This window comes from Siphateles boraxobius, unplaced genomic scaffold (genome assembly GCF_051911475.1).
Source record: "Siphateles boraxobius isolate OS27281-9 unplaced genomic scaffold, OSU_SipBor_1 31, whole genome shotgun sequence".
Classification (NCBI taxonomy): Eukaryota; Metazoa; Chordata; class Actinopteri; order Cypriniformes; family Leuciscidae; genus Siphateles; species Siphateles boraxobius.
In genome coordinates, this window is record NW_027508931.1 from 18968161 (window position 1) to 18988970 (window position 20810).

Genomic DNA, 20810 nt, shown 5'->3' on the forward strand with positions numbered 1-20810 from the left:
GAAAGAAAGAAGAAATATTAGTTAGAAAGAAAGAAAGAAAGAAAGAAAGAAAGAAGAAATATTAGTTAGAAAGAAAGAAAGAAAGAAAGAAAGAAGAAATATTAGTTAGAAAGAAAGAAAGAAAGAAAGAAAGAAAGAAAAAGAAAGAAAGAAAGAAAGAAGAAAGATTAGTTAGAAAGAAAGAAAGAAAGAATTAGTTAGAAAGAAAGATTAGTTAGAAAGAAAGAAAGAAAGAAAGAAAGAAGAAAGAATAGTTAGAAAGAAAGAAAGAAGAAAGATTAGTTAGAAAGAAAGAAAGAAAGAAGAAAGATTAGTTAGAAAGAAAGAAAGAAAAAGAAAGAAAGAAAGAAAGAAAGAAGAAAGATTAGTTAGAAAGAAAGAAAGAAAGAAAGAAAGAAAGAAAGAAAGAAGAAAGATTAGTTAGAAAGAAAGAAGAAAGATTAGTTAGAAAGAAAGAAGAAAGATTAGTTAGAAAGAAAGAAAGAAGAAAGATTAGTTAGAAAGAAAGAAAGAAAGATTAGTTAGAAAGAAAGAAAGAAAGAAAGAAAGAAGAAAGATTAGTTAGAAAGAAAGAAAGAAAGAAGAAAGATTAGTTAGAAAGAAAGAAAGAAAAAGAAAGAAAGAAAAAGAAAGAAAGAAAGAAAGAAAGAAAGAAAGAAAGAAAGAAAGAAAGAAGAAAGATTAGTTAGAAAGAAAGAAAGAAAGAAGAAAGATTAGTTAGAAAGAAAGAAAGAAAGAATTAGTTAGAAAGAAAGATTAGTTAGAAAGAAAGAAAGAAAGAAAGAAAGAAAGAAAGAAGAAAGAATAGTTAGAAAGAAAGAAGAAAGATTAGTTAGAAAGAAAGAAAGAAAGAAGAAAGATTAGTTAGAAAGAAAGAAAGAAAAAGAAAGAAAGAAAGAAAGAAAGAACGAAAGAAAGAAAGAAAGAAAGAAAGAAGAAAGATTAGTTAGAAAGAAAGAAAGAAAGAAAGAAAGATTAGTTAGAAAGAAAGAAAGAAAGAAAGAAAGAAAGAAAGAAAGAAAGAAAGAAGAAAGATTAGTTAGAAAGAAAGAAAGAAAGAAAGAAAGAAAGAAAGAAAGAAGAAAGATTAGTTAGAAAGAAAGAAAGAAGAAAGATTAGTTAGAAAGAAAGAAAGAAAGAAAGAAGAAAGATTAGTTAGAAAGAAAGAAAGAAAAAGTAAAAAAGAAAGAAAGAAAGAAAGAAAGAAGAAAGATTAGTTAGAAAGAAAGAAGAAAGATTAGTTAGAAAGAAAGAAAGAAAGAAAGAAAGAAAGAAATATTAGTTAGAAAGAAAGAAAGAAAGAAAGAAAGAAAGAAAGAAAGAAAGAAAGAAGAAAGATTAGTTAGAAAGAAAGAAAGAAAGAATTAGTTAGAAAGAAAGATTAGTTAGAAAGAAAGAAAGAAAGAAAGAAAGAAAGAAAGAAAGAAGAAAGATTAGTTAGAAAGAAAGAAAGAAAGAAAGAAGAAAGATTAGTTAGAAAGAAAGAAAGAAAGAAAGAAAGAAAGAAAGAAAGAAGAAAGATTAGTTAGAAAGAAAGAAAGAAAGAAAGAAAGATTAGTTAGAAAGAAAGAAAGAAAGATTAGTTAGAAAGAAAGAAAGAAGAAATATTAGTTAGAAAGAAAGAAGAAATATTAGTTAGAAAGAAAGAAAGAAAGAAAGAAAGAAAGAAAGAAAGAAAGAAGAAATATTAGTTAGAAAGAAGAAATATTAGTTAGAAAGAAAGAAAGAAAGAAAGAAAGAAAGAAAGAAAGAAAAGAAAGAAAGAAAGAAAGAAAGAAAGAAAGAAAGAAAGAAAGAAAGAAAGAAGAAAGATTAGTTAGAAAGAAAGAAAGAATTAGTTAGAAAGAAAGATTAGTTAGAAAGAAAGAAAGAAAGAAAGAAAGAAAGAAAGAAAGAAAGAAGAAAGAATAGTTAGAAAGAAAGAAAGAAGAAAGATTAGTTAGAAAGAAAGAAAGAAAGAAGAAAGATTAGTTAGAAAGAAAGAAAGAAAAAGAAAGAAAGAAAGAAAGAAAGAAAGAAAGAAGAAAGATTAGTTAGAAAGAAAGAAAGAAAGAAAGAAAGAAAGAAAGAAAGAAAGATTAGTTAGAAAGAAAGAAAGAAAGAAAGAAAGAAAGAAAGAAAGAAAGAAAGAAAGAAGAAAGATTAGTTAGAAAGAAAGAAGAAAGATTAGTTAGAAAGAAAGAAGAAAGATTAGTTAGAAAGAAAGAAAGAAAGAAAGAAAGAAAGAAAGAAGAAAGATTAGTTAGAAAGAAAGAAAGAAGAAAGATTAGTTAGAAAGAAAGAAAGAAAGATTAGTTAGAAAGAAAGATTAGTTAGAAAGAAAGAAAGAAAGAAGAAAGATTAGTTAGAAAGAAAGAAAGAAAAAGAAAGAAAGAAAGAAAGAAAGAAAGAAAGAAAGAAAGAAAGAAGAAAGATTAGTTAGAAAGAGAAAGAAAGAAGAAAGATTAGTTAGAAAGAAAGAAAGAAAGAATTAGTTAGAAAGAAATTAGTTAGAAAGAAAGATTAGTTAGAAAGAAAGAAAGAAAGAAAGAAAGAAAGAAAGAAAGAAAGAAAGAAAGAAAGAAAGAAGAAAGAATAGTTAGAAAGAAAGAAGAAAGATTAGTTAGAAAGAAAGAAAAAGAAAGAAAGAAAGAAAGAAAGAAAGAAAGAAAGAAAGAAGAAAGATTAGTTAGAAAGAAAGAAAGAAAGAAAGAAAGAAAGAAAGGAAGAAAGAAAGAAAGAAGAAAGATTAGTTAGAAAGAAAGAAGAAAGATTAGTTAGAAAGAAAGAAGAAAGATTAGTTAGAAAGAAAGAAAGAAAGAAAGAAAGAAGAAAGATTAGTTAGAAGAAAGAAAGATTAGTTAGAAAGAAAGAAAGAAATAGTTAGAAAGAAAGAAAGAAAGAAGAAAGATTAGTTAGAAAGAAAGAAAGAAAGAAAGAAGAAAGATTAGTTAGAAAGAAAGAAAGAAAGAAAGAAAGAAAGAAAGAAAGAAAGAAGAAAGATAAGTTAGAAAGAAAGAAAAAGAAAGAAAGAAAAAGAAAGAAAGAAAGAAAGAAAGAAAGAAGAAAGATTAGTTAGAAAGAAAGAAAGAAAGAAGAAAGATTAGTTAGAAAGAAAGAAAGAAAGAAGAAAGATTAGTTAGAAAGAAAGAAAGAAAGAAAGAAAGAAAGAAGAAAGATTAGTTAGAAAGAAAGAAAGAAGAAAGATTAGTAGAAAGAAAGAAAGAAAGATTAGTTAGAAAGAAAGAAGAAAGAAAGAAAGAAAGAAAGAAAGAAAGAAAGAAAGAAAAAAGAAGAAAGAAAGAAGAAAGATTAGTTAGAAAGAAAGAAAGAAAGAAAGAAAGAAAGAAGAAGAATTAGTTAGAAAGAAAGAAAGAAAGAAAAGAAGAAAGATTAGTTAGAAAGAAAGAAAAGAAAGAAAAGAAAGAAAGAAAGAAAGAAGAAAGATTAGTTAGAAAGAAAGAAAGAAAGAAAGAAAGAAAGAAAGAAAGAAAGAAAGAAAAAAGAAAGATTAGTTAGAAAGAAAGAAAGAAAGAAGAAAGATTAGTTAGAAAGAAAGAAAGAAGAAAGAAGAAAGATAGTAAGAAAGAAAGGAAAGAAGAAAGAAAGAAAGAAAGAAAGAAAGAAAGAAAGAAAGAAGAAAGATTAGTTAGAAAGAAAGAAAGAAAGAAAGAAAGAAAGAAAGAAAGAAAGAAAGAAAGAAAGAAGAAAGATTAGTTAGAAATAAAGAAGAAAGATTAGTTAGAAAGAAAGAAGAAAGATTAGTTAGAAAGAAAGAAAGAAAGAAAGAAAGAAAGAAAGAAAGAAAGAAAGAAAGATTAGTTAGAAAGAAAGAAAGAAAGAAAGATTAGTTAGAAAGAAAGAAAGAAAGAAGAAAGATTAGTTAAAAAGAAAGAAAGAAGAAAGATTAGTTAGAAAGAAAGAAAGAAAGAAAGAAAGAAAGAAAGAAAGAAGAAAAGATTAGTTAGAAAGAAAGAAAGAAAGAAAGAAGAAAGATTAGTTAGAAAGAAAGAAAGAAAGAAAGAAAGAAAGAAGAAAGATTAGTTAGAAAGAAAGAAAGAAGAAAGATTAGTTAGAAAGAAAGAAAGAAAGAAAGAAGAAAGATTAGTTAGAAAGAAAGAAAGAAAAAGTAAAAAAGAAAGAAAGAAAGAAAGAAAGAAAGAAAGATTAGTTAGAAAGAAAGAAAGAAAAGATTAGTTAGAAAGAAAGAAAGAAAGAAAGAAAGATTAGTTAGAAAGAAAGAAAGAAGAAATATCAGTTAGAAAGAAAGAAAGAAAGAAAGAAAGAAATATTAGTTAGAAAGAAAGAAAGAAAAGAAAGAAAAGAAAGAAAGAAAGAAAGAAAGAAGAAATATTAGTTAGAAAGAAAGAAAGAAAGAAAGAAAGAAGAAAGATTAGTTAGAAAGAAAGAAAGAAAGAATTAGTTAGAAAGAAAGATTAGTTAGAAAGAAAGAAAGAAAGAAAGAAAGAAAGAAAGAAAGAAAGAAAGAAAGAAGAAATATTAGTTAGAAAGAAAGAAAGAAAGAAAGAAGAAAGATTAGTTAGAAAGAAGAAAGAAAGAAAGAAAGAAAGAAAGAAAGAAAGAAAGAAGAAAGATTAGTTAGAAAGAAAGAAAGAAAGAAAGAAAGATTAGTTAGAAAGAAAGAAAGAAAGAAAGAAAGATTAGTTAGAAAGAAAGAAAGAAAGATTAGTTAGAAAGAAAGAAAGAAGAAATATTAGTTAGAAAGAAAGAAGAAATATTAGTTAGAAAGAAAGAAAGAAAGAAAGAAAGAAAGAAAGAAAGAAAGAAAGAAAGAAAGAAAGAAAGAAAGAAAGAAGAATATTAGTTAGAAAGAAGAAATATTAGTTAGAAAGAAAGAAAGAAAGAAAGAAAGAAAGAAAGAAAAGAAAGAAAGAAAAAGAAAGAAAGAAAGAAAGAAAGAAAGAAAGAAAGAAAGAAAGAAAGAAAGAAAGAAGAAAGATTAGTTAGAAAGAAAGAAAGAATTAGTTAGAAAGAAAGATTAGTTAGAAAGAAAGAAAGAAAGAAAGAAAGAAAGAAAGAAAGAAAGAAAGAAAGAAGAAAGAATAGTTAGAAAGAAAGAAAGAAGAAAGATTAGTTAGAAAGAAGAAAGAAAGAAGAAAGATTAGTTAGAAAGAAAGAAAGAAAAAGAAAGAAAGAAAGAAAGAAAGAAGAAAGATTAGTTAGAAAGAAAGAAAGAAAGAAAGAAAGAAAGAAAGAAAGAAAGAAAGAAAGAAGAAAGATTAGTTAGAAAGAAAGAAGAAAGATTAGTTAGAAAGAAAGAAGAAAGATTAGTTAGAAAGAAAGAAAGAAAGAAGAAAGATTAGTTAGAAAGAAAGAAAGAAGAAAGATTAGTTAGAAAGAAAGAAAGAAAGATTAGTTAGAAAGAAAGATTAGTTAGAAAGAAAGAAAGAAAGAAGAAAGATTAGTTAGAAAGAAAGAAAGAAAAAGAAAGAAAGAAAGAAAGAAAGAAAGAAAGAAAGAAAGAAGAAAGATTAGTTAGAAAGAAAGAAAGAAAGAAGAAAGATTAGTTAGAAAGAAAGAAAGAAAGAAAGAATTAGTTAGAAAGAAAGATTAGTTAGAAAGAAAGATTAGTTAGAAAGAAAGAAAGAAAGAAAGAAAGAAAGAAAGAAAGAAAGAAAGAAAGAAAGAAGAAAGAATAGTTAGAAAAGAAAGAAGAAAGATTAGTTAGAAAGAAAGAAAAAGAAAGAAAGAAAGAAAGAAAGAAAGAAGAAAGATTAGTTAGAAAGAAAGAAAGAAAGAAAGAAAGAAAGGAAGAAAGAAAGAAAGAAGAAAGAAGAAAGATTAGTTAGAAAGAAAGAAGAAAGATTAGTTAGAAAGAAAGAAAGAAAGAAGAAAGATTAGTTAGAAAGAAAGAAAGAAAGAAAGAAAGAAGAAAGATTAGTTAGAAAGAAAGAAAGAAGAAAGATTAGTTAGAAAGAAAGAAAGAAAGATTAGTTAGAAAGAAAGAAGAAAGAAAGAAAGAAAGAAAGAAAGAAAGAAAGAAAGAAAGAAAGAAAGAAAGAAAGAAAGAAAGAAAGAAAGAAGAAAGATTAGTTAGAAAGAAAGAAAGAAAGAAAGAAAGAAAGAAGAAAGATTAGTTAGAAAGAAAGAAAGAAAGAAGAAAGATTAGTTAGAAAGAAAGAAAGAAAAAGAAAGAAAGAAAGAAAGAAAGAAAGAAAGAAGAAAGATTAGTTAGAAAGAAAGAAAGAAAGAAAGAAAGAAAGAAAGAAAAAAGAAAGATTAGTTAGAAAGAAAGAAAGAAAGAAGAAAGATTAGTTAGAAAGAAAGAAAGAAAGAAAGAAGAAAGATTAGTAAGAAAGAAAGAAAGAAAGAAAGAAAGAAAGAAAGAAAGAAAGAAAGAAGAAAGATTAGTTAGAAAGAAAGAAAGAAAGAAAGAAAGAAAGAAAGAAAGAAAGAAAGAAAGAAAGAAGAAAGATTAGTTAGAAATAAAGAAGAAAGATTAGTTAGAAAGAAAGAAGAAAGATTAGTTAGAAAGAAAGAAAGAAAGAAAGAAAGAAAGAAAGAAAGAAAGAAAGAAAGATTAGTTAGAAAGAAAGAAAGAAAGAAAGAAAGAAAGATTAGTTAGAAAGAAAGAAGAAAGATTAGTTAAAAAGAAAGAAAGAAGAAAGATTAGTTAGAAAGAAAGAAAGAAAGAAAGAAAGAAGAAAGATTAGTTAGAAAGAAAGAAAGAAAGAAAGAAGAAAGATTAGTTAGAAAGAAAGAAAGAAAGAAAGAAAGAAGAAAGATTAGTTAGAAAGAAAGAAAGAAGAAAGATTAGTTAGAAAGAAAGAAAGAAAGAAAGAAGAAAGATTAGTTAGAAAGAAAGAAAGAAAAAGTAAAAAAGAAAGAAAGAAAGAAAGAAAGAAAGAAGAAAGATTAGTTAGAAAGAAAGAAGAAAGATTAGTTAGAAAGAAAGAAAGAAAGAAAGAAAGATTAGTTAGAAAGAAAGAAAGAAGAAATATCAGTTAGAAAGAAAGAAAGAAAGAAAGAAAGAAAGAAAGAAAGAAAGAAATATTAGTTAGAAAGAAAGAAAGAAAGAAAGAAAGAAAGAAGAAATATTAGTTAGAAAGAAAGAAAGAAAGAAAGAAGAAAGATTAGTTAGAAAGAAAGAAAGAAAGAATTAGTTAGAAAGAAAGATTAGTTAGAAAGAAAGAAAGAAAGAAAGAAAGAAAGAAAGAAAGAAAGAAAGAAAGAAAGAAGAAAGATTAGTTAGAAAGAAAGAAAGAAAGAAAGAAGAAAGATTAGTTAGAAAGAAAGAAAGAAAGAAAGAAAGAAAGAAAGAAAGAAAGAAAGAAGAAAGATTAGTTAGAAAGAAAGAAAGAAAGAAAGAAAGATTAGTTAGAAAGAAAGAAAGAAAGAAAGAAAGATTAGTTAGAAAGAAAGAAAGAAAGATTAGTTAGAAAGAAAGAAAGAAGAAATATTAGTTAGAAAGAAAGAAGAAATATTAGTTAGAAAGAAAGAAAGAAAGAAAGAAAGAAAGAAAGAAAGAAAGAAGAAATATTAGTTAGAAAGAAGAAATATTAGTTAGAAAGAAAGAAAGAAAGAAAGAAAGAAAGAAAGAAAGAAAAAGAAAGAAAGAAAGAAAGAAAGAAAGAAAGAAAGAAAGAAAGAAAGAAAGAAGAAAGATTAGTTAGAAAGAAAGAAAGAATTAGTTAGAAAGAAAGATTAGTTAGAAAGAAAGAAAGAAAGAAGAAAGATTAGTTAGAAAGAAAGAAAGAAAGAAAGAAAGAAAGAAAGAAAGAAAGAAAGAAGAAAGATTAGTTAGAAAGAAAGAAAGAAAGAAAGAAAGATTAGTTAGAAAGAAAGAAAGAAAGAAAGAAAGATTAGTTAGAAAGAAAGAAAGAAAGATTAGTTAGAAAGAAAGAAAGAAGAAATATTAGTTAGAAAGAAAGAAGAAATATTAGTTAGAAAGAAAGAAAGAAAGAAAGAAAGAAAGAAAGAAAGAAAGAAGAAATATTAGTTAGAAAGAAGAAATATTAGTTAGAAAGAAAGAAAGAAAGAAAGAAAGAAAGAAAGAAAGAAAAAGAAAGAAAGAAAGAAAGAAAGAAAGAAAGAAAGAAAGAAAGAAAGAAAGAAGAAAGATTAGTTAGAAAGAAAGAAAGAATTAGTTAGAAAGAAAGATTAGTTAGAAAGAAAGAAAGAAAGAAAGAAAGAAAGAAAGAAGAAAGAATAGTTAGGAAGAAAGATTAATTAGAAAGAAAGAAAGAAAGAAGAAAGATTAGTTAGAAAGAAAGAAAGAAAAAGAAAGAAAGAAAGAAAGAAAGAAGAAAGATTAGTTAGAAAGAAAGAAAGAAAGAAAGAAAGAAAGAAAGAAAGAAGAAAGATTAGTTAGAAAGAAAGAAGAAAGATTAGTTAGAAAGAAAGAAGAAAGATTAGTTAGAAAGAAAGAAAGAAAGAAAGAAAGAAAGAAGAAAGATTAGTTAGAAAGAAAGAAAGAAGAAAGATTAGTTAGAAAGAAAGAAAGAAAGAAAGAAAGAAAGAAAGAAAGAAGAAAGATTAGTTAGAAAGAAAGAAAGAAAGAAAGATTAGTTAGAAAGAAAGAAAGAAAGAAAGAAAGATTAGTTAGAAAGAAAGAAAGAAAGATTAGTTAGAAAGAAAGAAAGAAGAAATATTAGTTAGAAAGAAAGAAGAAATATTAGTTAGAAAGAAAGAAAGAAAGAAAGAAAGAAAGAAAGAAAGAAAGAAAGAAAGAAAGAAAGAAGAAATATTAGTTAGAAAGAAGAAATATTAGTTAGAAAGAAAGAAAGAAAGAAAGAAAGAAAGAAAGAAAGAAAAAGAAAGAAAGAAAGAAAGAAAGAAAGAAAGAAAGAAAGAAAGAAAGAAAGAAGAAAGATTAGTTAGAAAGAAAGAAAGAATTAGTTAGAAAGAAAGATTAGTTAGAAAGAAAGAAAGAAAGAAAGAAAGAAAGAAGAAAGAATAGTTAGAAAGAAAGAAAGAAGAAAGATTAGTTAGAAAGAAAGAAAGAAAGAAGAAAGATTAGTTAGAAAGAAAGAAAGAAAAAGAAAGAAAGAAAGAAAGAAAGAAGAAAGATTAGTTAGAAAGAAAGAAAGAAAGAAAGAAAGAAAGAAAGAAGAAAGATTAGTTAGAAAGAAAGAAGAAAGATTAGTTAGAAAGAAAGAAGAAAGATTAGTTAGAAAGAAAGAAAGAAAGAAAGAAAGAAGAAAGATTAGTTAGAAAGAAAGAAAGAAGAAAGATTAGTTAGAAAGAAAGAAAGAAAGATTAGTTAGAAAGAAAGATTAGTTAGAAAGAAAGAAAGAAAGAAGAAAGATTAGTTAGAAAGAAAGAAAGAAAAAGAAAGAAAGAAAGAAAGAAAGAAAGAAAGAAAGAAAGAAGAAAGATTAGTTAGAAAGAAAGAAAGAAAGAAGAAAGATTAGTTAGAAAGAAAGAAAGAAAGAATTAGTTAGAAAGAAAGATTAGTTAGAAAGAAAGATTAGTTAGAAAGAAAGAAAGAAAGAAAGAAAGAAAGAAAGAAAGAAAGAAAGAAAGAAAGAAAGAAAGAAGAAAGAATAGTTAGAAAAGAAAGAAGAAAGATTAGTTAGAAAGAAAGAAAAAGAAAGAAAGAAAGAAAGAAAGAAAGAAGAAAGATTAGTTAGAAAGAAAGAAAGAAAGAAAGAAAGAAAGAAAGAAAGAAAGAAAGGAAGAAAGAAAGAAAGAAGAAAGAAGAAAGATTAGTTAGAAAGAAAGAAGAAAGATTAGTTAGAAAGAAAGAAAGAAAGAAGAAAGATTAGTTAGAAAGAAAGAAAGAAAGAAAGAAAGAAAGAAAGAAAGAAGAAAGATTAGTTAGAAAGAAAGAAAGAAGAAAGATTAGTTAGAAAGAAAGAAAGAAAGATTAGTTAGAAAGAAAGAAGAAAGAAAGAAAGAAAGAAAGAAAGAAAGAAAGAAAGAAAGAAGAAAGATTAGTTAGAAAGAAAGAAAGAAAGAAAGAAAGAAAGAAAGAAAGAAGAAAGATTAGTTAGAAAGAAAGAAAGAAAGAAAGAAGAAAGATTAGTTAGAAAGAAAGAAAGAAAAAGAAAGAAAGAAAGAAAGAAAGAAAGAAAGAAAGAAAGAAGAAAGATTAGTTAGAAAGAAAGAAAGAAAGAAAGAAAGAAAGAAAGAAAGAAAGAAAAAGAAAGATTAGTTAGAAAGAAAGAAAGAAAGAAGAAAGATTAGTTAGAAAGAAAGAAAGAAAGAAAGAAGAAAGATTAGTAAGAAGGAAAGAAAGAAAGAAAGAAAGAAAGAAAGAAAGAAAGAAGAAAGATTAGTTAGAAAGAAAGAAAGAAAGAAAGAAAGAAAGAAAGAAAGAAAGAAAGAAAGAAGAAAGATTAGTTAGAAATAAAGAAGAAAGATTAGTTAGAAAGAAAGAAGAAAGATTAGTTAGAAAGAAAGAAAGAAAGAAAGAAAGAAAGAAAGAAAGAAAGAAAGATTAGTTAGAAAGAAAGAAAGAAAGATTAGTTAGAAAGAAAGAAAGAAAGAAGAAAGATTAGTTAAAAAGAAAGAAAGAAGAAAGATTAGTTAGAAAGAAAGAAAGAAAGAAAGAAAGAAAGAAAGAAAGAAGAAAGATTAGTTAGAAAGAAAGAAAGAAAGAAAGAAGAAAGATTAGTTAGAAAGAAAGAAAGAAAGAAAGAAAGAAGAAAGATTAGTTAGAAAGAAAGAAAGAAGAAAGATTAGTTAGAAAGAAAGAAAGAAAGAAAGAAGAAAGATTAGTTAGAAAGAAAGAAAAAGAAAGAAAGAAAGAAAGAAAGAAAGAAGAAAGATTAGTTAGAAAGAAAGAAAGAAAGAAAGAAAGAAAGAAAGAAAGAAAGAAAGGAAGAAAGAAAGAAAGAAGAAAGAAGAAAGATTAGTTAGAAAGAAAGAAGAAAGATTAGTTAGAAAGAAAGAAAGAAAGAAGAAAGATTAGTTAGAAAGAAAGAAAGAAAGAAAGAAAGAAAGAAAGAAGAAAGATTAGTTAGAAAGAAAGAAAGAAGAAAGATTAGTTAGAAAGAAAGAAAGAAAGATTAGTTAGAAAGAAAGAAGAAAGAAAGAAAGAAAGAAAGAAAGAAAGAAAGAAAGAAAGAAAGAAGAAAGATTAGTTAGAAAGAAAGAAAGAAAGAAAGAAAGAAAGAAGAAAGATTAGTTAGAAAGAAAGAAAGAAAGAAAGAAGAAAGATTAGTTAGAAAGAAAGAAAGAAAAAGAAAGAAAGAAAGAAAGAAAGAAAGAAAGAAAGAAAGAAGAAAGATTAGTTAGAAAGAAAGAAAGAAAGAAAGAAAGAAAGAAAGAAAGAAAGAAAAAAGAAAGATTAGTTAGAAAGAAAGAAAGAAAGAAGAAAGATTAGTTAGAAAGAAAGAAAGAAAGAAAGAAGAAAGATTAGTAAGAAGGAAAGAAAGAAAGAAAGAAAGAAAGAAAGAAAGAAAGAAAGAAGAAAGATTAGTTAGAAAGAAAGAAAGAAAGAAAGAAAGAAAGAAAGAAAGAAAGAAGAAAGATTAGTTAGAAATAAAGAAGAAAGATTAGTTAGAAAGAAAGAAGAAAGATTAGTTAGAAAGAAAGAAAGAAAGAAAGAAAGAAAGAAAGAAAGAAAGAAAGATTAGTTAGAAAGAAAGAAAGAAAGATTAGTTAGAAAGAAAGAAAGAAAGAAGAAAGATTAGTTAAAAAGAAAGAAAGAAGAAAGATTAGTTAGAAAGAAAGAAAGAAAGAAAGAAAGAAAGAAAGAAGAAAGATTAGTTAGAAAGAAAGAAAGAAAGAAAGAAGAAAGATTAGTTAGAAAGAAAGAAAGAAAGAAAGAAAGAAGAAAGATTAGTTAGAAAGAAAGAAAGAAGAAAGATTAGTTAGAAAGAAAGAAAGAAAGAAAGAAGAAAGATTAGTTAGAAAGAAAGAAAGAAAAAGTAAAAAAGAAAGAAAGAAAGAAAGAAAGAAAGAAGAAAGATTAGTTAGAAAGAAAGAAGAAAGATTAGTTAGAAAGAAAGAAAGAAAGAAAGAAAGATTAGTTAGAAAGAAAGAAAGAAGAAATATCAGTTAGAAAGAAAGAAAGAAAGAAAGAAAGAAAGAAAGAAAGAAAGAAAGAAAGAAGAAAGATTAGTTAGAAATAAAGAAGAAAGATTAGTTAGAAAGAAAGAAGAAAGATTAGTTAGAAAGAAAGAAAGAAAGAAAGAAAGAAAGAAAGAAAGAAAGAAAGATTAGTTAGAAAGAAAGAAAGAAAGATTAGTTAGAAAGAAAGAAAGAAAGAAGAAAGATTAGTTAAAAAGAAAGAAAGAAGAAAGATTAGTTAGAAAGAAAGAAAGAAAGAAAGAAAGAAAGAAAGAAGAAAGATTAGTTAGAAAGAAAGAAAGAAAGAAAGAAGAAAGATTAGTTAGAAAGAAAGAAAGAAAGAAAGAAAGAAGAAAGATTAGTTAGAAAGAAAGAAAGAAGAAAGATTAGTTAGAAAGAAAGAAAGAAAGAAAGAAGAAAGATTAGTTAGAAAGAAAGAAAAAGAAAGAAAGAAAGAAAGAAAGAAAGAAGAAAGATTAGTTAGAAAGAAAGAAAGAAAGAAAGAAAGAAAGAAAGAAAGAAAGGAAGAAAGAAAGAAAGAAGAAAGAAGAAAGATTAGTTAGAAAGAAAGAAGAAAGATTAGTTAGAAAGAAAGAAAGAAAGAAGAAAGATTAGTTAGAAAGAAAGAAAGAAAGAAAGAAAGAAAGAAAGAAGAAAGATTAGTTAGAAAGAAAGAAAGAAGAAAGATTAGTTAGAAAGAAAGAAAGAAAGATTAGTTAGAAAGAAAGAAGAAAGAAAGAAAGAAAGAAAGAAAGAAAGAAAGAAAGAAAGAAGAAAGATTAGTTAGAAAGAAAGAAAGAAAGAAAGAAAGAAAGAAGAAAGATTAGTTAGAAAGAAAGAAAGAAAGAAAGAAGAAAGATTAGTTAGAAAGAAAGAAAGAAAAAGAAAGAAAGAAAGAAAGAAAGAAAGAAAGAAAGAAAGAAGAAAGATTAGTTAGAAAGAAAGAAAGAAAGAAAGAAAGAAAGAAAGAAAGAAAGAAAAAAGAAAGATTAGTTAGAAAGAAAGAAAGAAAGAAGAAAGATTAGTTAGAAAGAAAGAAAGAAAGAAAGAAGAAAGATTAGTAAGAAGGAAAGAAAGAAAGAAAGAAAGAAAGAAAGAAAGAAAGAAAGAAGAAAGATTAGTTAGAAAGAAAGAAAGAAAGAAAGAAAGAAAGAAAGAAAGAAAGAAGAAAGATTAGTTAGAAATAAAGAAGAAAGATTAGTTAGAAAGAAAGAAGAAAGATTAGTTAGAAAGAAAGAAAGAAAGAAAGAAAGAAAGAAAGAAAGAAAGATTAGTTAGAAAGAAAGAAAGAAAGATTAGTTAGAAAGAAAGAAAGAAAGAAGAAAGATTAGTTAAAAAGAAAGAAAGAAGAAAGATTAGTTAGAAAGAAAGAAAGAAAGAAAGAAAGAAAGAAAGAAAGAAGAAAGATTAGTTAGAAAGAAAGAAAGAAAGAAAGAAGAAAGATTAGTTAGAAAGAAAGAAAGAAAGAAAGAAAGAAGAAAGATTAGTTAGAAAGAAAGAAAGAAGAAAGATTAGTTAGAAAGAAAGAAAGAAAGAAAGAAGAAAGATTAGTTAGAAAGAAAGAAAGAAAAAGTAAAAAAGAAAGAAAGAAAGAAAGAAAGAAAGAAGAAAGATTAGTTAGAAAGAAAGAAGAAAGATTAGTTAGAAAGAAAGAAAGAAAGAAAGAAAGATTAGTTAGAAAGAAAGAAAGAAGAAATATCAGTTAGAAAGAAAGAAAGAAAGAAAGAAAGAAAGAAAGAAAGAAAGAAATATTAGTTAGAAAGAAAGAAAGAAAGAAAGAAAGAAAGAAAGAAAGAAAGAAGAAATATTAGTTAGAAAGAAAGAAAGAAAGAAAGAAGAAAGATTAGTTAGAAAGAAAGAAAGAAAGAATTAGTTAGAAAGAAAGATTAGTTAGAAAGAAAGAAAGAAAGAAAGAAAGAAAGAAAGAAAGAATAAAGATTAGTTAGAAAGAAAGAAAGAAAGAAAGAAGAAAGATTAGTTAGAAAGAAAGAAAGAAAGAAAGAAAGAAAGAAAGAAAGAAAGAAAGAAAGAAGAAAGATTAGTTAGAAAGAAAGAAAGAAAGAAAGAAAGATTAGTTAGAAAGAAAGAAAGAAAGATTAGTTAGAAAGAAAGAAAGAAGAAATATTAGTTAGAAAGAAAGAAGAAATATTAGTTAGAAAGAAAGAAAGAAAGAAAGAAAGAAAGAAAGAAAGAAAGAAGAAATATTAGTTAGAAAGAAGAAATATTAGTTAGAAAGAAAGAAAGAAAGAAAGAAAGAAAGAAAGAAAGAAAGAAAGAAAGAAAAAGAAAGAAAGAAAGAAAGAAAGAAAGAAAGAAAGAAAGAAAGAAAGAAAGAAAGAAGAAAGAATAGTTAGAAAGAAAGAAAGAAGAAAGATTAGTTAGAAAGAAAGAAAGAAAGAAGAAAGATTAGTTAGAAAGAAAGAAAGAAAAAGAAAGAAAGAAAGAAAGAAAGAAGAAAGATTAGTTAGAAAGAAAGAAAGAAAGAAAGAAAGAAAGAAGAAAGATTAGTTAGAAAGAAAGAAGAAAGATTAGTTAGAAAGAAAGAAGAAAGATTAGTTAGAAAGAAAGAAAGAAAGAAAGAAAGAAGAAAGATTAGTTAGAAAGAAAGAAAGAAGAAAGATTAGTTAGAAAGAAAGAAAGAAAGATTAGTTAGAAAGAAAGATTAGTTAGAAAGAAAGAAAGAAAGAAGAAAGATTAGTTAGAAAGAAAGAAAGAAAAAGAAAGAAAGAAAGAAAGAAAGAAAGAAAGAAAGAAAGAAAGAAAGAAAGAAAGAAGAAAGATTAGTTAGAAAGAAAGAAAGAAAGAAGAAAGATTAGTTAGAAAGAAAGAAAGAAAGAATTAGTTAGAAAGAAAGATTAGTTAGAAAGAAAGATTAGTTAGAAAGAAAGAAAGAAAGAAAGAAAGAAAGAAAGAAAGAAAGAAAGAAAGAAAGAAGAAAGAATAGTTAGAAAAGAAAGAAGAAAGATTAGTTAGAAAGAAAGAAAAAGAAAGAAAGAAAGAAAGAAAGAAAGAAAGAAAGAAGAAAGATTAGTTAGAAAGAAAGAAAGAAAGAAAGAAAGAAAGGAAGAAAGAAAGAAAGAAGAAAGAAGAAAGATTAGTTAGAAAGAAAGAAGAAAGATTAGTTAGAAAGAAAGAAGAAAGATTAGTTAGAAAGAAAGAAATAAAGAAAGAAAGAAAGAAAGAAAGAAGAAAGATTAGTTAGAAAGAAAGAAGAAAGATTAGTTAGAAAGAAAGAAAGAAAGATTAGTTAGAAAGAAAGAAAGAAAGAAGAAAGATTAGTTAGAAAGAAAGAAAGAAAGAAAGAAAGAAAGAAGAAAGATTAGTTAGAAAGAAAGAAAGAAAGAAAGAAAGAAAGAAAGAAAGAAAGAAAGAAGAAAGATAAGTTAGAAAGAAAGAAAAAGAAAGAAAGAAAAAGAAAGAAAGAAAGAAAGAAAGAAAGAAAGAAAGAAGAAAGATTAGTTAGAAAGAAAGAAAGAAAGAAGAAAGATTAGTTAGAAAGAAAGAAAGAAAGAAGAAAGATTAGTTAGAAAGAAAGAAAGAAGAAAGATTAGTTAGAAAGAAAGAAAGAAAGATTAGTTAGAAAGAAAGAAGAAAGAAAGAAAGAAAGAAAGAAAGAAAGAAAGAAAGAAAGAAAGAAAGAAAGAAAGAAAGAAGAAAGATTAGTTAGAAAGAAAGAAAGAAAGAAAGAAAGAAAGAAAGAAGAAAGATTAGTTAGAAAGAAAGAAAGAAAGAAAGAAGAAAGATTAGTTAGAAAGAAAGAAAGAAAAAGAAAGAAAGAAAGAAAGAAAGAAAGAAAGAAAGAAGAAAGATTAGTTAGAAAGAAAGAAAGAAAGAAAGAAAGAAAGAAAGAAAGAAAGAAAGAAAAAAGAAAGATTAGTTAGAAAGAAAGAAAGAAAGAAGAAAGATTAGTTAGAAAGAAAGAAAGAAAGAAAGAAGAAAGATTAGTAAGAAAGAAAGAAAGAAAGAAAGAAAGAAAGAAAGAAAGAAAGAAAGAAAGAAAGAAAGAAGAAAGATTAGTTAGAAAGAAAGAAAGAAAGAAAGAAAGAAAGAAGAAAGATTAGTTAGAAAGAAAGAAAGAAAGAAAGAAGAAAGATTAGTTAGAAAGAAAGAAAGAAAAAGAAAGAAAGAAAGAAAGAAAGAAAGAAGAAAGATTAGTTAGAAAGAAAGAAAGAAAGAAAGAAAGAAAGAAAGAAAGAAAGAAAGAAAGAAAGAAAGAAAGAAAGAAAAAAGAAAGATTAGTTAGAAAGAAAGAAAGAAAGAAAGAAGAAAGATTAGTTAGAAAGAAAGAAAGAAAGAAAGAAGAAAGATTAGTAAGAAAGAAAGAAAGAAAGAAAGAAAGAAAGAAAGAAAGAAAGAAAGAAGAAAGATTAGTTAGAAAGAAAGAAAGAAAGAAAGAAAGAAAGAAAGAAAGAAAGAAAGAAAGAAGAAAGATTAGTTAGAAATAAAGAAGAAAGATTAGTTAGAAAGAAAGAAGAAAGATTAGTTAGAAAGAAAGAAAGAAAGAAAGAAAGAAAGAAAGAAAGAAAGAAAGATTAGTTAGAAAGAAAGAAAGAAAGAAAGAAAGATTAGTTAGAAAGAAAGAAAGAAAGAAGAAAGATTAGTTAAAAAGAAAGAAAGAAGAAAGATTAGTTAGAAAGAAAGAAAGAAAAAGAAAGAAAGAAAGAAAGAAAGAAAGAAAGAAAGAAAGAAGAAAGATTAGTTAGAAAGAAAGAAAGAAAGAAAGAAGAAAGATTAGTTAGAAAGAAAGAAAGAAAGAAAGAAAGAAGAAAGATTAGTTAGAAAGAAAGAAAGATTAGTTAGAAAGAAAGAAAGATTAGTTAGAAAGAAAGAAGAAAGATTAGTTAGAAAGAAGAAATATTAGTTAGAAAGAAAGAAAGAAGAAATATTAGTTAGAAAGAAAGAAAGAAAGAAAGAAAGAAAGAAAGAAAGAAAAAAGAAAGATTATTTAGAAAGAAAGAAAGAAAGAAAGAAGAAAGATTAGTTAGAAAGAAAGAAAGAAAGAAGAAAGATTAGTAAGAAAGAAAGAAAGAAAGAAAGAAAGAAAGAAAGAAGAAAGATTAGTTAGAAAGAAAGAAAGAAAGAAAGAAAGAAAGAAAGAAAGAAAGAAAGAAAGAAAGAAAGAAAGAAAGAAAGAAAGAAAGAAAGAAGAAAGATTAGTTAGAAAGAAAGAAGAAAGATTAGTTAGAAAGAAAGAAGAAAGATTAGTTAGAAAGAAAGAAAGAAAGAAAGAAAGAAAGAAAGAAAGAAAGAAAGAAAGAAAGAAAGAAAGAAAGATTAGTTAGAAAGAAAGAAAGAAAGAAAGAAAGAAAGAAGAAAGATTAGTTAGAAAGAAAGAAAGAAAAAAGAAAGATTAGTTAGAAAGAAAGAAAGAAAAAGAAAGAAAGAAAGAAAGAAAGAAAGAAAGAAAGAAAGAAAGAAAGAAGAAAGATTAGTTAGAAAGAAAGAAAGAAAGAAGAAAGATTAGTTAGAAAGAAAGAAAGAAAGAAAGAAAGAAGAAAGATTAGTTAGAAAGAAAGAAAGATTAGTTAGAAAGAAAGAAAGATTAGTTAGAAAGAAAGAAGAAAGATTAGTTAGAAAGAAGAAATATTAGTTAGAAAGAAAGAAAGAAGAAATATTAGTTAGAAAGAAAGAAAGAAAGAAAGAAAGAAAGAAAGAAAGAAAGAAAGAAAGAAGAAAGATTAGTTAGAAAGAAAGAAAGAAATAAATAAAGAAAGAAGAAAGATTAGTTAGAAAGAAAGAAAGAAAGATAGATTAGTTAGTAAGAAAGAAAGAAAGAAAGAAAGAAAGAAAGATAGATAGATAGATAGATAGATAGATAGATAGATAGATAGATAGATAGATAGATAGATAGATAGATAGATGGATAGATAGATAGATAGATAGATAGATAGATAGATAGATGGATGGATGGATAGATAGATAGATAGATAGATAGATAGATAGATAGATAGATAGATAGATAGATAGATAGATAGATAGATAGATAGATAGATAGATAGATAGATAGATAGATAAGTTCATTAGTACATATAGAATGGTAGTTTAATTGAGTCTTGGGCTTCAGGGAGTTTAGATTTGAGTTTTTGTGTTGTACACTGCTGGGCCACCGTAGCCTTGGCTCAATTTGAACTGTTGCAATGAAAGTCAATGGGATTTTTATGACTTTTAATATTAATTTTTAAGAAATCTGAAAGTCAAATCAGTCTGAAAAGATATAGCACACGGAAGTCAGAACAGTCTGAAGGTCTGACCCGAGTTTGGAGTTTGTAGAGTTAAAGCTCTAGGAGGAGTAGCAGTCAGAAAATTTTGGTTAAGAAAAAGAAGAAGAAAAAGAATAATAATAAGTTTAAATAGGATTTCAGTAAGTTGGCTTTCACAAGCCAACTTAATAATAAGTTTAAATAGGATTTCAGTAAGTTGGCTTTCACAAGCCAACTTAAAAATGACATAACATTATTCAACTTTAGCTAATATTTGAATCACAGCTTATATCGTGTTTTGACATCGACAACCCAACTGCATTTTACCTCAAACTTTCTAAAGAAGCCGCAATCGCTTCTCGGGTCGACATTAACACACTGACAAAATTATTCTGTATTCAGAATTTAAAATATTTGTTATACTACTTTTTAATGTGTGATTGTGTAAAGGTGTTCACGAGATAGCCTACCAACCTTTCGCGAACTTGCTTTCAACGAACACTCATTTTCATGGAGACGCGGTGTGCACGGAGGGGAGGGTCTGTGTGTGTGTGTGTGTGTGTGTGTGTGTGTGTGTGTGTGTGTGTGTGTGTGTGTGTGTGCGTGTGTGTGTGCGTGCGCGTGTATGTGAGAGAGAGAGCAGGGAAAGGAAATGCAGCTGAACGAATACGCTGCGTTTTTTTAAAATGAATAACGAAACGCAATATGTGGCGGCCTGTGCGGCGGCCCAAGACATTGACAAAGACGAAAACTAAGGACATTTACTCTATAATTTTATTTTATTTTAGTTAGTTTTGCCAAACACACATTATAGTTTTAGTTAGTTATCGTTTTTTGTAATGCCTCGTTTTTATTTTTATTTCAGTTAACGACAATGTTTTTTCCCACCTAGTTTTCGTTTTTTCGTTCGTTTTCGTTAACGATTATAACCTTGGTGTGTGTGTGTGTGTGTGTGTGTAATCATGGTCATTCCACATTGTTTTTTTCTCTAATGCCTGGCCTTCATTTATGTGTGAACATTTTTAGATTCATGCTGGGATTATTGATTTTATTTCCCAATTTCTATAAAAAATGCTCTCTTTTGCTGTCACACCTTTTTGTTTGTTTGTTTGTGTCTCTCTCTGTGTGTATGTTATGTGTGTGCAGTCACATTCATTCCATGTTACATTTGTGCTCTCATATCATACCTTCATTTGTGTGTGAAAAGTTTTAGATTTATGCAGAAATTATTGATTTTATTTCCCAATTTCTATAAAGATGATCTCTATTGCAGTCACATCTCTCTCTATCTGTGTGTGTATTTGTGTCTGTGTCATACCTGTCAAGTATCCCGCTTTGGCCGGGAAAGTCCCGTATTTAACCCTTCTTTCCCGCCGTCCTCCCGTATTAGTATTTTCCCGTAAATCTCCCGTATTTTAACCTGCGCTATTAAAAAATAATAATGGCCCGGGCGGATTAAAAAAAACAAAAAACATTCGCAATCTGAGCTCTGTCACTAGCCACGCGATAACTGCCAACTGTTGTAGCCTACTACAGGTACAGTTGTCGCGAGGTTAGTGTGTAAGTGAGGTCAGAGTGACAACGCAGGAAAAAAAAAAAAAAATCGCAGACGGATGATGGACGCTACGACAGAGACGGAAGGCACTCCTGCCACAAAACCAAAACCCTCATGTAAATACCGTGATCAATGGGACAGCGAATTTACTTTTCTGAAGAGGAGCAGGGTAGGGGACAGTCACGCGTTTTGTAACTGCGACTTTAGCATCTTAAAACCTGTTAACCGTTGCCAGTGCGCCGGCGCACTGAAGCGTTTTTTGTTTGTTTAAATAGTTCAAAGTTACTATCAGATTTAATGTTATTACCTTGACAAACTATACATCATTAAAAAGATATAACACTCAAGTTTCTAATAACTTTACAAAACTTTGTAGCTATTAATAACTATTTTTTCATTATGACAATAATTAATTCTACATTTACAATAAACTGCCAGGTGTCAGCTTTCAAATGAGATCATACTTGTGATTTTAGTGCAAAGTGTTTATGAACTGTAGGCTATCTGTTTCAGTTTGGGTGCCATTTCTGAGGATTTTTCAAAAGTGGGGTTGCAGCCTAAAAAGAATGCAAAGTCTGCAACAAATTTGAAAAATAACTAACTAAAAGAGTAAAGAAAAGTTATGTGACATGTAAAGAAAAACTGTAAAAGAAAAGCAATATGAAATTAAAAGAATGTGTGGAATGAAAATAAAATGTAAATGTAGAGACAAGCAATGTTAAATGAACAGAAAATATGCAAATAAGCCTTTAAAATAAATGCTCTTCATATATACCCTTTTGTGTTTTCATTTAAGCTATAACACTTGTCTTAAAATGTAAGGGATAACGTGACTGGAGCTTGGTTGCGGTGGTGGGACTGTTCGCGGTGGGCGCCGGAAAATTTCCCTTATTTTCAAATCCAAAACTTGACAGGTATGGCTGTGTGGGCACACATGTGTGTGTGTTAATGTTCATTCCACATTGCATTAGTGATCTAGTACCAGGCCTTCATTTATGTGTGAGAATTTTCAAATTTATGCAGGAATTATTGATTTTATTTGCCAATTTCAATAAAAATGCTTTCTATTGGAGTCATACGTTTATGTGTGTTTGTGT

At 26.1% G+C, this 20810-nt stretch overlaps 1 long non-coding RNA gene across 1 annotated transcript in view; it reads right to left on the minus strand.

The window, feature by feature from the left end:
- The window catches only part of LOC143697014 (uncharacterized), a 480539-nt gene that overhangs the window by 183249 nt on the left and 276480 nt on the right, over positions 1-20810 (minus strand). The gene's annotated exons all lie outside the window — the stretch shown is intronic.